Genomic DNA, 13,391 nt, shown 5'->3' on the forward strand with positions numbered 1-13,391 from the left:
AGTTCATTAAAGGGCTCTTTATCCTTCACACAGTATTCAAATAGGAATTTGGTTAATTCTCTGGGAAACAGGGTATTCAGAAACAATTGGTAAAAAGTAAACTGAAGTTTCTTTCTTCTACCTATCCTTTATTCCACTACAAGTATTTTAGTAAGAAGTTGAGAATTAAATTCATTAACCTACTCAGATTTTTTCTGACCACGGATGATTTTTAAAAAATCTTTTTTAGATGGAAGCAATGTAAATTCAAAATTGTAGAAATAAATGGGGGTTCAAAGAACGGATATAACCTTTATTGCCACATGTGTTTTAGCTAGTAGAATAAAAAATACCTTTTTTGAAAGGAAGTGATATATTCCATAATCTTAACAGTTTCATTATATTTAACCCCAAAACCCCACAGAGGAATTGGTAAACTCCTTTCAGTGTTAATTAGGTCTTACAGAAACCTCCCAAGTTTTATAATTACCAGCTATTTTTCTTTATAAATGCAAAGAAGAAAAAAAAAAAATCCAGTGTAAAACTTTGCAGTTTTTTTTTTATGGTGAACTTTAAAATAAATGAGAGCTAGAGCTATCATGGAAAATCTAGTTTCCTCACCAACCCTAATTGTCCATCCTTTAAGATTGGTTAAAGTTAATGAACAATGAAACTCCCATAGAATTATCACCAGCATCAATCAAGTTGACAGGAGTGAACGGGAGAGTTCACCAGAACACTCAATCGGGGTAAGTAAATGTCGTAACTAGTAGGATTGTTTTAAAAGACAATGAAATGACTTTAGGATTCCTCAGAAAGCTAGATGGTAAATGCAGTAGTGAAAGAAGCAACCAACCATGTACTTCGGTGAATTTATAATAAAATGGTTACTACAGCATAAAAAGGGTTCAGTTGTAAGCAGTAAACACATACACATATATAAAAATAATACCTTATATGTGTATGTGTGTTTATGTCATTGTAGCTGAGGAGAATCTGAATATCCTTATGTAGTCATATGATTGGTTATATGTAAATTCTATGCCAGGTTTCCACTTAAGTCCATACAAGGTAAAAAATGAACAAATGTGTAGGGTCCCGTGAGCTAAACAACTGAATGACTAAATGCTTGCCATTAAGAATCTTAGTTTAATACCAAAATAGCACAACCACCACCACAGTCATTAAATACCTAAGTCACTTGAGCAGGAATAAACAGAATTATGAAATGGAGATTTGCAAAGAAAAGGGAGAAAAATGGTATCTAAGTCTGGATGGCCAGCAACACAAGAACCAGTCCCTTCTCTTGGTGCACTTATTTCACTCTGGTTCAGTTCAGCTCAGTCGCTCAGTCGTGTCTGACTCTTTGTGACCCCATGGACTGCAGCACTCCAGGCTTCCCTGTCCATCACCAACTCCCGGAGTTTACTCAAACTCATGTGCATTGAGTCGGTGATGCCATTCAACCATCTCATCCTCTGTCGTCCCCTTCTCCTCTCGCCTTCAATCTTTCCCAGCATCAGGGTCTTTTCCAATGAGTCAGTTCTTCACATCAGGTGGCCAGAGTATTGGAGTTTCAGCTTCAGCATCAGTCCTTCCAATGAACACTCAGGACTGATCTCCTTTAGAATGGACTGGTTGGATCTCCTTGTGGTCCAAGGACCTCTCAAGAGTCTTCTCCAACACCATAGTTCAAAAGCATCAATTCTTCGGTACTCAGCTTTCTTTATAGTCCAGCTCTCACATCCATACATGACTACTGGAAAAACCATAGCCTTGACTAGACAGACCTTTGTTGGCAAAGTAATGTCTTTTCTTTTTAATATGCTGTCTAGGTTGGTCATAAATTTCCTTCCAAGGAGCAAGCGTCTTTTAATTTCATGGCTGCAGTCACCATCTGCAGTGATTTTGGAGTCCAGAAAAATAAAGTCTGATACTGTTTGCCCATCTGTTTGCTGTGAAGTGATGGGATCAGATGCCATGATCTTAGTTTTCTGAATGTTGAGCTTTAAGCCAACTTTTTCACTCTCCTCTTTCACTTTCATCAAGCGGCTCTTCAGTTCCTCTTCACTTTCTGCCATAAGGGTGGTGTCATCTGCATATCTGAGGTTATTGATATTTCTCCTGGCAATCTTGATTCCAGCTTGTGCTTCTTCCAGCCCAGCATTTCTCATAATGTACTCTGCATATAAGTTAAATAAGCAGGGTGATAATATACAGCCTTGATGTACTCCTTTTCCTGTTTGGAACCAGTCTGTTATTCCATGTCCAGTTCTGACTGTTGCTTCCTGACCTGCATACAGGTTTCTCAAGAGGCAGGTCAGGTGGTCTGTTATTCTCATCTCTTTCAGAATTTTCCACAGTTTTTTGTGATTAACACAAAGACTTTGCCATAGTCAATAAAGCAGAAATGGATGTTTTTCTGGAGCTCTCTTGCTTTTGTGATGATCCAGCAGATGTTGGCATTGATATCTGGTTCCTCTGCCTTTTCTAAAACCAGCTTGAACATCTGGAAGTTCATGGTTCACGTATTGCTGAAGCCTGGCTTGGAGAATTTTGAGCATTGCTTTACTAGCATGTGAGATGAGTGCAATTGTGTGGTAGTTTGAGCATTCTTTGGCATTGCCTTTCTTTGGGATTGGAATGAAAACTGAACTTTTCCAGTTCTGTGGCTACTGCTGAGTTTTCCAAATTTGCAGGCCTATTGAGGGCAGCACTTTCACAGCATCATCTTTCAGGATTTGAAACAGCTCAACTGGAATTCCATTACCTCCACTAGCTTTGTTCGTAGTGATGCTTCCTTGATTTCGCATTCCAGGATGTGTGGCTCTCGGTGAGTGATCACACCATCGTGATCATCTGGGTCATGAAGATCTTTTTTGTACAGTTCTTTTTATTCTTGCCACCTCTTAATATCTTCTGCTTCTGTTAGGACAATAGCATTTTTGTCCTTTATTGAGCCCATCTCTGCATGAAATGTTCCCTTGGTATCTAATTTTCTTGAAGAGATCTCTAGTCTTTCCCATTCTATTGTTTTCCTCTATTTCTTTGCACTGATCATTGAGGAAGGCTTTCTTATCTCTCCTTGCAATTCTTTGGAACTCTGCATTCAAGTGGGTATATCTTTCCTTTTCTCCTTTGCTTTTTGCTTCTCTTCTTTTACAGCTATTTGTAAGGCCTCCTCAGACAGCCATTTTGCTTTTTCTCATTTTTCTTGGGGATAGCCTTGATCCCTGTCTCCTGTACAATGTCACAAACCTCCATCCATAGTTCATTAGGCCCTCTGTCTATCAGATCTAGTCCCTTAAATCTGTTTCCCACTTCCACTGTATAATCGTAAGGGATTTGATTTAGGTAATACCTGAATGGTCTAGTGGTTTTCCCTACTTTCTTCAATTTGAGTCTGAATTTGGTAATAAGGAGTTCATGATCTGAGCCACAGTCTGCTCCTGGTGTTGTTTTTGCTGACTATGTAGAGCTTCTCCATCTTTGGCTGCAAAGAATATAGTCAGTCTGATTTCGGTGTTGGCCATCTGGTGATGTCCATGTGTAGAGTCTTCTCTTGTGTTGTTGGAAGAGGGTGTTTGCTATGATCAGTGTGTTCTCTTGCCACAATTCCATTAGCCTTTACCCTGCTTTGTTCTGTACTCCAAGGCCAGATTTGCCTGTTACTCCAGGTGTCTCTTACTTCCTACTTTTGCATTCCTGTCCCCTATAATGAAAAGGACATCTTTTGGGGGTGTTAATTCTAAAAGGACTTGTGGGTCTTCATAGAACCATTCAATTTCAGCTTCTTCACCATTACTGGTCAGAACATAGACTTGAATTACCGTGATATTGAATGACTTGCCTTGGAAACAAACAGAGATCCTTCTGTTGTTTTTGAGATTGCATCCAAGTACTGCGTTTTGGACTGTTGTTGACTCTGATGGCTATTCCATTTCTTCTAAGGGATTCTTGCCCACAGTAGTAGATATAATGCTCATCTGAGTTAAATGCACCCATTTCAGTCCATTTTAGTTCTCTGATTTCTAAAATGCCGACGTTCACTCTTGCCATCTCCTGTTTGACCACTTCCAATTTGCCTTGATTCATGGACCTATTCCAGGTTCCTATGCAATATTGCTCTTTACAGCATCAGACCTTGCTTCTGTCACCAGTCACATCCACAAATGCAGGGTGTTGTTTTTGTTTTGGCTCCATCTCCTCTTCTTTCTTTCTGGAGTTATTTCTCCACTGATCTCCAGTAGCATATTGGGCACCTACCAACCTGGGGAGTTCATCTTTCAGTGTCCTATCTTTTTGCCTTTTCATACTGTTTTTGGGGTTCTCAAGGCAAGAATACTGAAGTGGTTTGCCATTCCCTTCTCCAGTGGACCACATTTCACTCTGGTAGAAGGGTATTATTTAGCAGGAATGGTACTGGATAACTTAAAGAAATAAGAATGAATTATCAGTACTAGAGAGTACCATTTGTTTAATTACAAGATTTATCAGAATGACATAGACTTCATAGTCCAATTTCCTAGTGTCCTTGGATTTTATTCTACCACACTAATGAGTTTTGCAAAAGTAACTGTAGTGGAACAGTAAAGTTCTTGGGTGCCTGTTTTATTAACTTGTTTTTGAGGTCTTTGAAGTTTCCTTTGTGTGTGAATGTAGCCTTCAGTTAAATATATATTTTGATACAGGAAGACTAAATTATAAAAAATTAATAGTCTTATCAAATGTAAAAGTTTATATTCTGCTTTTTGAAGCCTTGTTGAGTTCCTGTTGGTGCACTATTCAGCTGAGATTAGTTGTACAAAAAAAGATAATCACAGGTAAAATGAGCTCTAAAATCTGAAAAGAAAACCCTTAGATTTTTGTCATTTGGTTGTTCCAGTTCCTACCAGATTTGTAATACAGATCTGTTTTAGGCTAAGCCCTTTAAAAGATTCAGAACAGAACATCTTAAAGAGAATACGTAGAGTGATGTGCACATTTCATGACTTTTTAGAGATGAATTTTATCCTTAGTCAGTTGTAGAAAAGGCATTCACTTAAGTCTACAAAGAGCCAAAATTATTATTTTAATATCTTCCTTAAAACCATAAATGCAATTAAGCTCCATTGCAATTTAGGTTTTATATGAGTTTGGATATATCAGGGGTTAAATCATATTATGTATAATAACCCTGTAGTTGTTAACTCACAGATGAAGAAATACTTAAATTTACCTCTGTGTTCTATTTTTTACTTTACATTTAAAAAGCAGAAAAGTTTAAGGCTCTGTAAGATGAAACACTTTCAGATTTTTATCATGAAATGGAAAAAAGTCATTATGTGTTATTATGTGTTACCATGAAATGGAAAAAGTCCAATAATGTGTTATCTTTCCCACATTCCCTTACAACAACGTGAATCAGCCGTAAGTGTACATATATCTTTTCCCTTTCAAGCCTCCCTCCTGCCTGAAAACACCTGTTCCCAATATGTTCAAGGAGCTGAAGGAGAGCATGGACAAAGAACTAAGTCAGCAGGTGATATATGAACAAAATGAAAATCAGTTTAAAAGAACCAATTCTGGAACTGAAAAATACACTAGAGGGATTCAACAGCAGGTTCAAGTAGGCAGAGGAATAAATCAGGCAACTTGAGGACAAGTCATTACAAATTATCAAGTCTGAGGAGCAGAAAGAGTATAGAAAAGTGAACAGAGCCAGAGGGACTTTACATGACACCATCGAACAGCCTAGTGCATAACATTATATGATTTCTTGAGGAAGAAGATTTCTGGGAGATACTTTGAAAAAATAATGGTCAGTAACTTCACAGATTTTTGGTCATGTCAGTCAGTAGTCTGACAAATTCCAGAAGCTTTAAGAATCCCCAGTAGGATAAACTCAAGAGAACGACCCTGGGATATACTATAATGAAACTCTTGAAAGACGAGCAGCAAGAGAGGGCTGAATTACTGTCTGAGGAATCCTGAATAAGATTATCAGTGGGTTTATTAGCAGAAACCTAGGATGTCAGAAGGCAGTGCTTCACATTTAAAGCACTGACAGTCCAGAACTATGTACATAGTAAATCTGTTCTGCAAAAATAAGGGAGAAATTAAGACATTTGCAGATAGACAAAAGCTGAAGGAGTTCATTACCACTAGACCTGCCCTGTAAGAAATGCTTCTAGTTGAAAGGGCTCTAGACAGTGACTTGAAGCCACAAGAAGACATAAAAATCTATAATAAAGGTAAATGTATGAGCAGTAGGAAAATCAACATTGTGATTTTGGTTTATATCTCTTTTCCTAGAGAATTTAGAAGACAAAGGCATAAAAATGAATCTGTTAATGTGTACAATATATAAAGTTATAATTTGTGACTTCACTAGCAAATGGGAGTGGATCTGTACAGGGGTAGAGTTTTCATTTGCGGTTACAGAAACTGTTATTAATTCAGATTATTATAACTTTAGGATGTTATATGTAGTCCACATGGTAACCACCAAGAAAATATCTGAAGAACATATGAAAATAGAAATGAAAAGTAATCAAAATGTGTTATTACCAAGAAAAGGCAGTAAGAGAGGAAAGGAGAGGGGAAAGCTCTTAAGATACAAGGAAAAGACTAGCAAAAGTAGTTTTGCCATCCCTAGCAAAGAATGTTCACACATTGCTGGTGGGAATGTAAAATCGTTCAATCACTATACATTCCTCTTTTGAGTATGTTTCCAAAAGTAATGAAAGTAGATGCTCAAAGAGATATTTATTTGTACAGTCACTTTAATAGCAGCTATATTTAACAATAGCCAAAACAGAAGCAATCCAAGGGTCCATTAATAGACAGATGGATAAGTAAAAGATAAGAGGACAGTTTTTAAAATAAAAATAAGAAGAAAATGACACTGAAAATAAGCAAAGAAGATCTAAGAAAGATAATGAGAATCTCTAAATAACAAAACCAAGTAAAGAGAATCATGCTTTAAAATATTTCAAGAAAACTTTCTGTAGTGTGAGTGCCTGACAAGAAGCTGTCAATTGCTGACACATCCAATTCAAAGGCATCCATCTTAAACATACTGTCAGCTGTATGACACAGCTACAAGCAAAACAGATAAGCAGCAATCAGTCTGTCCCACCCATGGAATTCCCCTTTTATCAATAGAAAGTCCTGTGTCCTAGATCAGCTCTCCCCAACTTTTTTGGCACCAGAGACTGCTTTTGTGGAAGATTATTTTCCCATAGACCCGGGGCGGGGGGATGGTTTGGGGATAATTCAAGAACATTACATTTATTGTGTACTTTATTATTACACTGTGATATATAATGAAATAATTCTACAACTCACCATAATGCAGAATCAGTGGGAACCCTGAGCTTGTTTAACTGCAACTAGATGACCCTATCTAAGGGTGATGGAAGAGTGATGGGAGTGGCAGATGAAGCTTCACGCTCATTCACCTCTGACCTCCTATAGGGCAGCCTAGTTCCTAACAGGTGGCTGGGGACCTCTTTCCTAGATAAATGACAGTTCTACCATATCTGTTTTTCCCTTCCTATGCCCTGGTCCCACTCTTATACTTGGAATTTGCCAATACTGAGGCAGGCACAAAATCTCAGGCACCCTATCCTGGGAAGTTAATAAAGGCAGAATCCCCCAGATTTGTGCTCCCCCTACTCTGCCCATGACCACCTCTGTGGCCCTGGATAGTGCTGTAGGCTCTTGAAGTAATCTTGTTCTTTAAAGTTCCCTGATGGTTCTTGCAGTCATAGTTAAGAACCACAGGGCTGTTCTAGCCACAACATTGGCTCTGGTCCAGGAAATGTCTGTGGGTGCTCTCCACAAGTAACAGGGACCCAGGCAAGTGTCTCAGGCATTCCTATCCAACATTATCACTATGAGTAAGCTGAGATGGACACAACACTTTCCTAAAAATGTTTAAAACTATATATTGAAAGAGCAGAGACTTCTGTGCCAGAGAATAACAACTCAGAATAACCGACATCAATACATAATTACTAGATTTTAAAGAGGGAAAAAATTCCTTTGAGCATTTTGGCAAAAAGGCCACATTACTTATAAAGGAGAGAGAATTAGATCATTATGAGATGTTGACAGCAACACCGTATCCTAGAAGAAAACGGATATAAAATATATTTAAGATAGTCAAGGAAAGAAAATGTGAACAAAAGGTTTTATGTATAGCATAACTAACCTTTAAAGGCACAGACAAATCTATCAACATGCAGGAACTCAGAAAATATTGTTCCTATGACACCTTCCCAAGAAATCTAGAGAATGAACTTCTGATACCAGAATGGAAAGTATGAAATAGATATGAAAGATGATGAAAATACTAACTATCAAACCCATAGGATAGAGCAGCAGCAACAGAAAAAATTAACTTTTAGAGTATAAAATAAAGATTTAAAATTAGTGTACTTATGGTGTAGCTACTCTGGAAAACAGTGTAAAGTTTCTTCAAAATGTTAAAAACAGAACTATGATCCAGCAGTTCTACTTCTGGCTTTTTAATCAGCAGAACTGAAAGCACTAACTTGAAAATATACATGCACTCCCATGTTCTTTGCAGCACGGGACATGGAAGCAACCGAAGTGTCCATCGATGAATGAATGGATAAAGAAAATGTGATATATACACACAATAGAATATTAATCATCCATAAAAAAGTTTTGTCATTTGTGACACCATGAATGGACCTGGAAGATTATCATGCCAAGTGAAATAAGTTGGACGGAGAAAACTATTGAGTACTATATGATCTTACTTGTATGTGGAATCTAAAAAGACAAAACGGTAACAAAAACCTAAACATACAGATACAGAGAAAAGATTTAGTGGTTTCCAAAGGTAAAGGGTTAGGGTCAAGGGTAAAAAGGGTGAAGGTGATCAAGAAGTACAAACTTCCAGTTATAAAATAAGTCACGTCTAGCTGCCATCTTGCATCCCCACATGTGGTGCCTAATCTCAGCTGATCTGCCCAAGACCATCTGAGAACCAAACCTAGTCCCCAGCACAGCCCCATTTCCGCTCCAACAAGATGAAAGAGACTTATCATGAACCAGGAGAAAGCTGCCCGCACAAGTGTGCACTGGTGGGAAAGGAACTGCTTGCAGAAAGAAGAAGGTGGTTCATAGAACAACCACGGTAGATGACAGAAAATTCAGTTCTCTGTAAAGTTAGGGTTAGACAATATATCTGGTATTGAAGAAGTGAGTAGGTTCACAAATCAAGGAACATTGATCCACTTTAACAACGCTAAAGTTCAGGCATCTCTGGCAGCAAACACTTCCACCATTACAGGCAATGCTGAGACAACAGCAGCTGACAGAAATGTTACCCAGCATCTTAAACCAACTTGGTGCAGATAGTAGACTAGTTTGAGGAGACTCATCAAGCTCTGCCCAAACAATCTGTGTACGGAGGCACCACTTGCCAGAGAAGAAGATGATGATGAAGGTAAGATCTAGTGGGTAATTTTGATGAGGCTTCCAAGAATGCAGCAAACTGAATTGAGTCAACTTCTGAAGAAGATAAATCTTAAAGAAGTTACTGGGAGTTGCTATTTTATATTATGACTGCTTCTGAAATTTTGTTTATGGATCTGATAAAATCTAGATCTCTAGTGTCTTTAAGCCCAGCCAATGGACACTGCAGTTCTTTTCAGTTTTTGCTTATATACAGTTCATTCTTAGCAGCTAATTAAGATGAAAAGCCTAAGAATAAAGTTTGAAATAAAGATTAATAAAGTTCTTTGCTTAAAAAAAGTCACAAGGAAAAAATGTAACTGTGTAGTGATGGATGTTAATGATTATTGTGATGATCATTCTGTAATATAAATATTGAAGCATTATATTATATGCCTGAAACTAACACAATGTTATGTGAAGTATAACTCAAAAAAAAATTATCACTCCCAAATGTCAGTGGTGCAAAGGTTGAGAAACCCTGATTTCAGTCATTTGATTAAAAATAGCTGAAAGAAATGTACTCACTGTGGTGAAGTTTTCAGGCTGTATTATAGTTGAGCCTGATAGTTCCCACAGTAAAGCGTCTGCCCGCAATGCGGGAGACCCGGGTTCGTTTCCTGGGTCGGGAAAGTCCCCTGGAGAAGGAAAAGGGAATCCACCCCAGCACTCTTGCTTGGAAAATCCCATGGACGGAGGAGCCTGATAGGCTACAGTCCATGGGGTCCCAAAGAGTCAGACACGACTGAGCGACTTCACTTCACTTCACTGATAGATATATTGATCAGATATCATGTTCTTCATCCTATTCACTTTTTCTTGGAACATTAAAGGGCTTTATAAAAACCAAATAATCTGCTTTCCACCTTAAGAAGCTGGAAAACTATACAATAGAGAATATTAGTGATAAAAATAAATGAAGTAGTGATACATGCTACAAGGTAGATGAACCTTTAAATATACTAGGCAAAAGAAGTTAATCACCAGGGGCTGAATATTGGTAATACAATTCCATGTATTTGAAATGCCCAGAATCAGTCAGTCAGTTCAGTCGCTCAGTTGTGTCCAGCTCTTTGCAACCTCGTGGACTGAAGCGCTCCAGGCTTCCCTATCCATCACCAACTCCTGGAGTTTACTCAAACTCATGTTCATCGAGTTGGTGATGCCATCCAACCATCTCATCCTCTGTCATCCCCTTCTTCTCCTGCCTTCAGTCTTTCCCAGCATCAGGGTCTTTTCCAATGAGTCAGTTCTTTGCATCAGGCGGCCGAAGTATTGGAGTTTCAGCTTCAGCATCAGTCCTTTCAATGAATATTCAGGACTGATTTCATTTAGGATTTGACTGGTTGGATCTCCTTGCAGTCCAAGGGACTCTCAAGAGTTTTCTCTAACACCACAGTTCAAAAGCATCAGAATAGACAAATCTAAACAGAAAGAGGATTAGTGGTTTCCTGGGGATGGGAGTATTAGAGAATGATGGTATTAGATTTCTTTTTGGATTAATGAAAGTATTCCCAAGATGATTGTGATGAAGAATACATAATTCTTTGAATATATTAAAGTCATCAAGTAATACATTTTAAGCTATAGAATTGTATGATATGTGAATTCTGTTTTAGCAGAAGTGTTTTTTTTTTTTCTGTTTAAGGCAAGAAAGGAAGAACAAATTAAACCAAAAGGAAGCAGAAGAAAACTAAGAGCAGAAATAAATGATATAAAAACAGGCAAATCATAGAGAAATTCAGTAAAGCCAAAAAATATTTTCTTGAATGCATCGATAAAAATTGATAAATCCTTAGCTAGACTGATAGAGTCAAGAGAAAAGAAACAAATTACCAATATCAGACATCAAAAAAGGGATATTACAACAGTTTTTACAAGTATGATAAGGATAATGGAGTATTATGAACATTTTTATGTCAATAAATTAGACAATTCATATGAAATTGACAAATTTCTTAGCAACAAATTACCAAAAGTTACTCAAAAACAAATATCCTAGACAACCCCATATCAAGTTAAGAAACTGAATTAATAATTAAAACCATTACCACACAATCCCAAGAAATAAAAATGGTTCAATATTTTAAAAATCTGATGGCCAAAAAGCAGATGGAAAGATGTTCAACATCACTAATTATCAGAGAAATGTAAATCAAAACTACAATAACATATCACCTCACACTGGTCAGAATGGCCATCATCAAAAGATCTACAAACAATAAACGCTGGCGAGGGCATGGAGAAAAGAGAACTCTCCTGCACTGTAGAGGGAGTGTAAATTGGTATAACCATTATGGAGAACAGTATGGGTGTTCCTTAAAAAGTTAAAAACATAACTACAATATGGTCCAGCTATCCCGCTCTAGGACATAGATCCAGAGAAGCCACAGCTAAAAGATACACACACCCCAATAATCACTGTAGCACTGTTCACAGTCAAGACAGGGAAGCAACCTAAATGTCCATTGAAGAGGAATGAATGAAGAAGATGCGGAACATATATACAATGGAATATTACTGACCTATTAGAAAGAATGAAGTAATGCCATTTGCAACAATATGGATAAACAGAGATTATCATATTAAGTGAAGTCAAGCAGAAAAAGATGATTCCACTCTAATGTGGAATCTAGTTCTTTAAAAATGGTATAAATGAACTTATTTACAAAATAGAAGCAGGCTCACAGATTTTAAAAAAAAAAACAACTTAGGAACTCCTTATTGCAAAATTCAGACTTAAATTGAAGAAAGTAGGGAAACCACTCAGCCATTCAGTTCAGTTCAGTTCAGTTGCTCAGTCGTGTCCGACTCTTTGCGACCCCATGCATCGCAGCACACCAGGCCTCCCTGTCCATTACCAACTCCTGGACTTTACACAAACTCACATCCATTGAGTCAGTGATGCCATCCAGCCATCTCATCCTCTGTCGTCCCCTTCTCCTCCTGCCCCCAATCCCTCCCAGCATCAAAGTCTTTTCCAATGAGTCAACTCTTCTCATGAGGTGGCCAAAATACTGGAGTTTCAGCTTTAGCATCATTCCTTCCAGAGAAATCCCAGGGCTGATCTCCTTCAGAATGGACTGGTTGGATCTCCTTGCAGTCCAAGGGACTCTCAAGAGTCTTCTCCAACACCACAGTTCAAAAGCATCAATTCTTCGGTGCTCAGCTTTCTTCACAGTCCAACTCTCACATCCATACATGACCACTGGAAAAACCATAGAGTTGACTAGACGGACCTTTGTTGGCAAAGTAATGTCTCTGCTTTTCAATATGCTATCTAGGTTGGTCATAACTTTTCTTCCAAGGAGTAAGCGTCTTTTAATTTCATGGCTGCAGTCACCATCTACAGTGATTTTGGATCACAGAAAAATAAAGTCTGACACTGTTTCCCCATCTATTTCCCATGAAGTGATGGGACCGGATGCCATGATCTTCATTTTCTGAATGTTGAGCTTTAAGCCAACTTTTTCACTCTCCTCTTTCACTTTCATCAAGAGGCGTTTTAGTTCCTCTTCACTTTCTGCCATAAGGGTGGTGTCATCTGCATATCTGAGGTTATTGATACTTCTCCCGGCAATCTTGATTCCAGCTTGTGTTCCTTCCAGCCCAGCGTTTCTCATGATGTACTCTGCATATAAGTTAAATAAGCAGGGTGACAATATACAGCCTTGACGTACTCCTTTTCCTAGTTGGAACCAGCCTGTTGTTCCATGTCCAGTTCGAACTGTTGCTTCCTGACCTGCATACAGATTTCTCAAGAGGCAGGTCAGATGGTGTGGTATTCCCATCTCTCTCAGAATTTTCCACAGTTTATTGTGATCCACACAGTCAATGGCTTTGGCATAGTCAATAAAGCAGAAAGAGATGTTTGTGGAAATCTCTTGCTTTTTCCATGATCCAGCGGATGTTGGCAATTTGATCTCTGGTTCCTCTGCCTT

The 13,391-nt window shown here is 38.1% G+C and overlaps 1 pseudogene; it reads left to right on the plus strand.

Annotated features, from left to right (window-relative positions):
- The first annotated feature begins 6,455 nt into the window (after window positions 1–6,455).
- LOC138087311 (transcription factor BTF3 homolog 4 pseudogene) lies at window positions 6,456–9,494 on the plus strand (annotated as a pseudogene).
- Window positions 9,495–13,391: the final 3,897 nt, after the last annotated feature.

The sequence above is a fragment of the Capricornis sumatraensis genome, chromosome 10 (genome assembly GCF_032405125.1).
Source record: "Capricornis sumatraensis isolate serow.1 chromosome 10, serow.2, whole genome shotgun sequence".
Taxonomy (NCBI): Eukaryota; Metazoa; Chordata; class Mammalia; order Artiodactyla; family Bovidae; genus Capricornis; species Capricornis sumatraensis.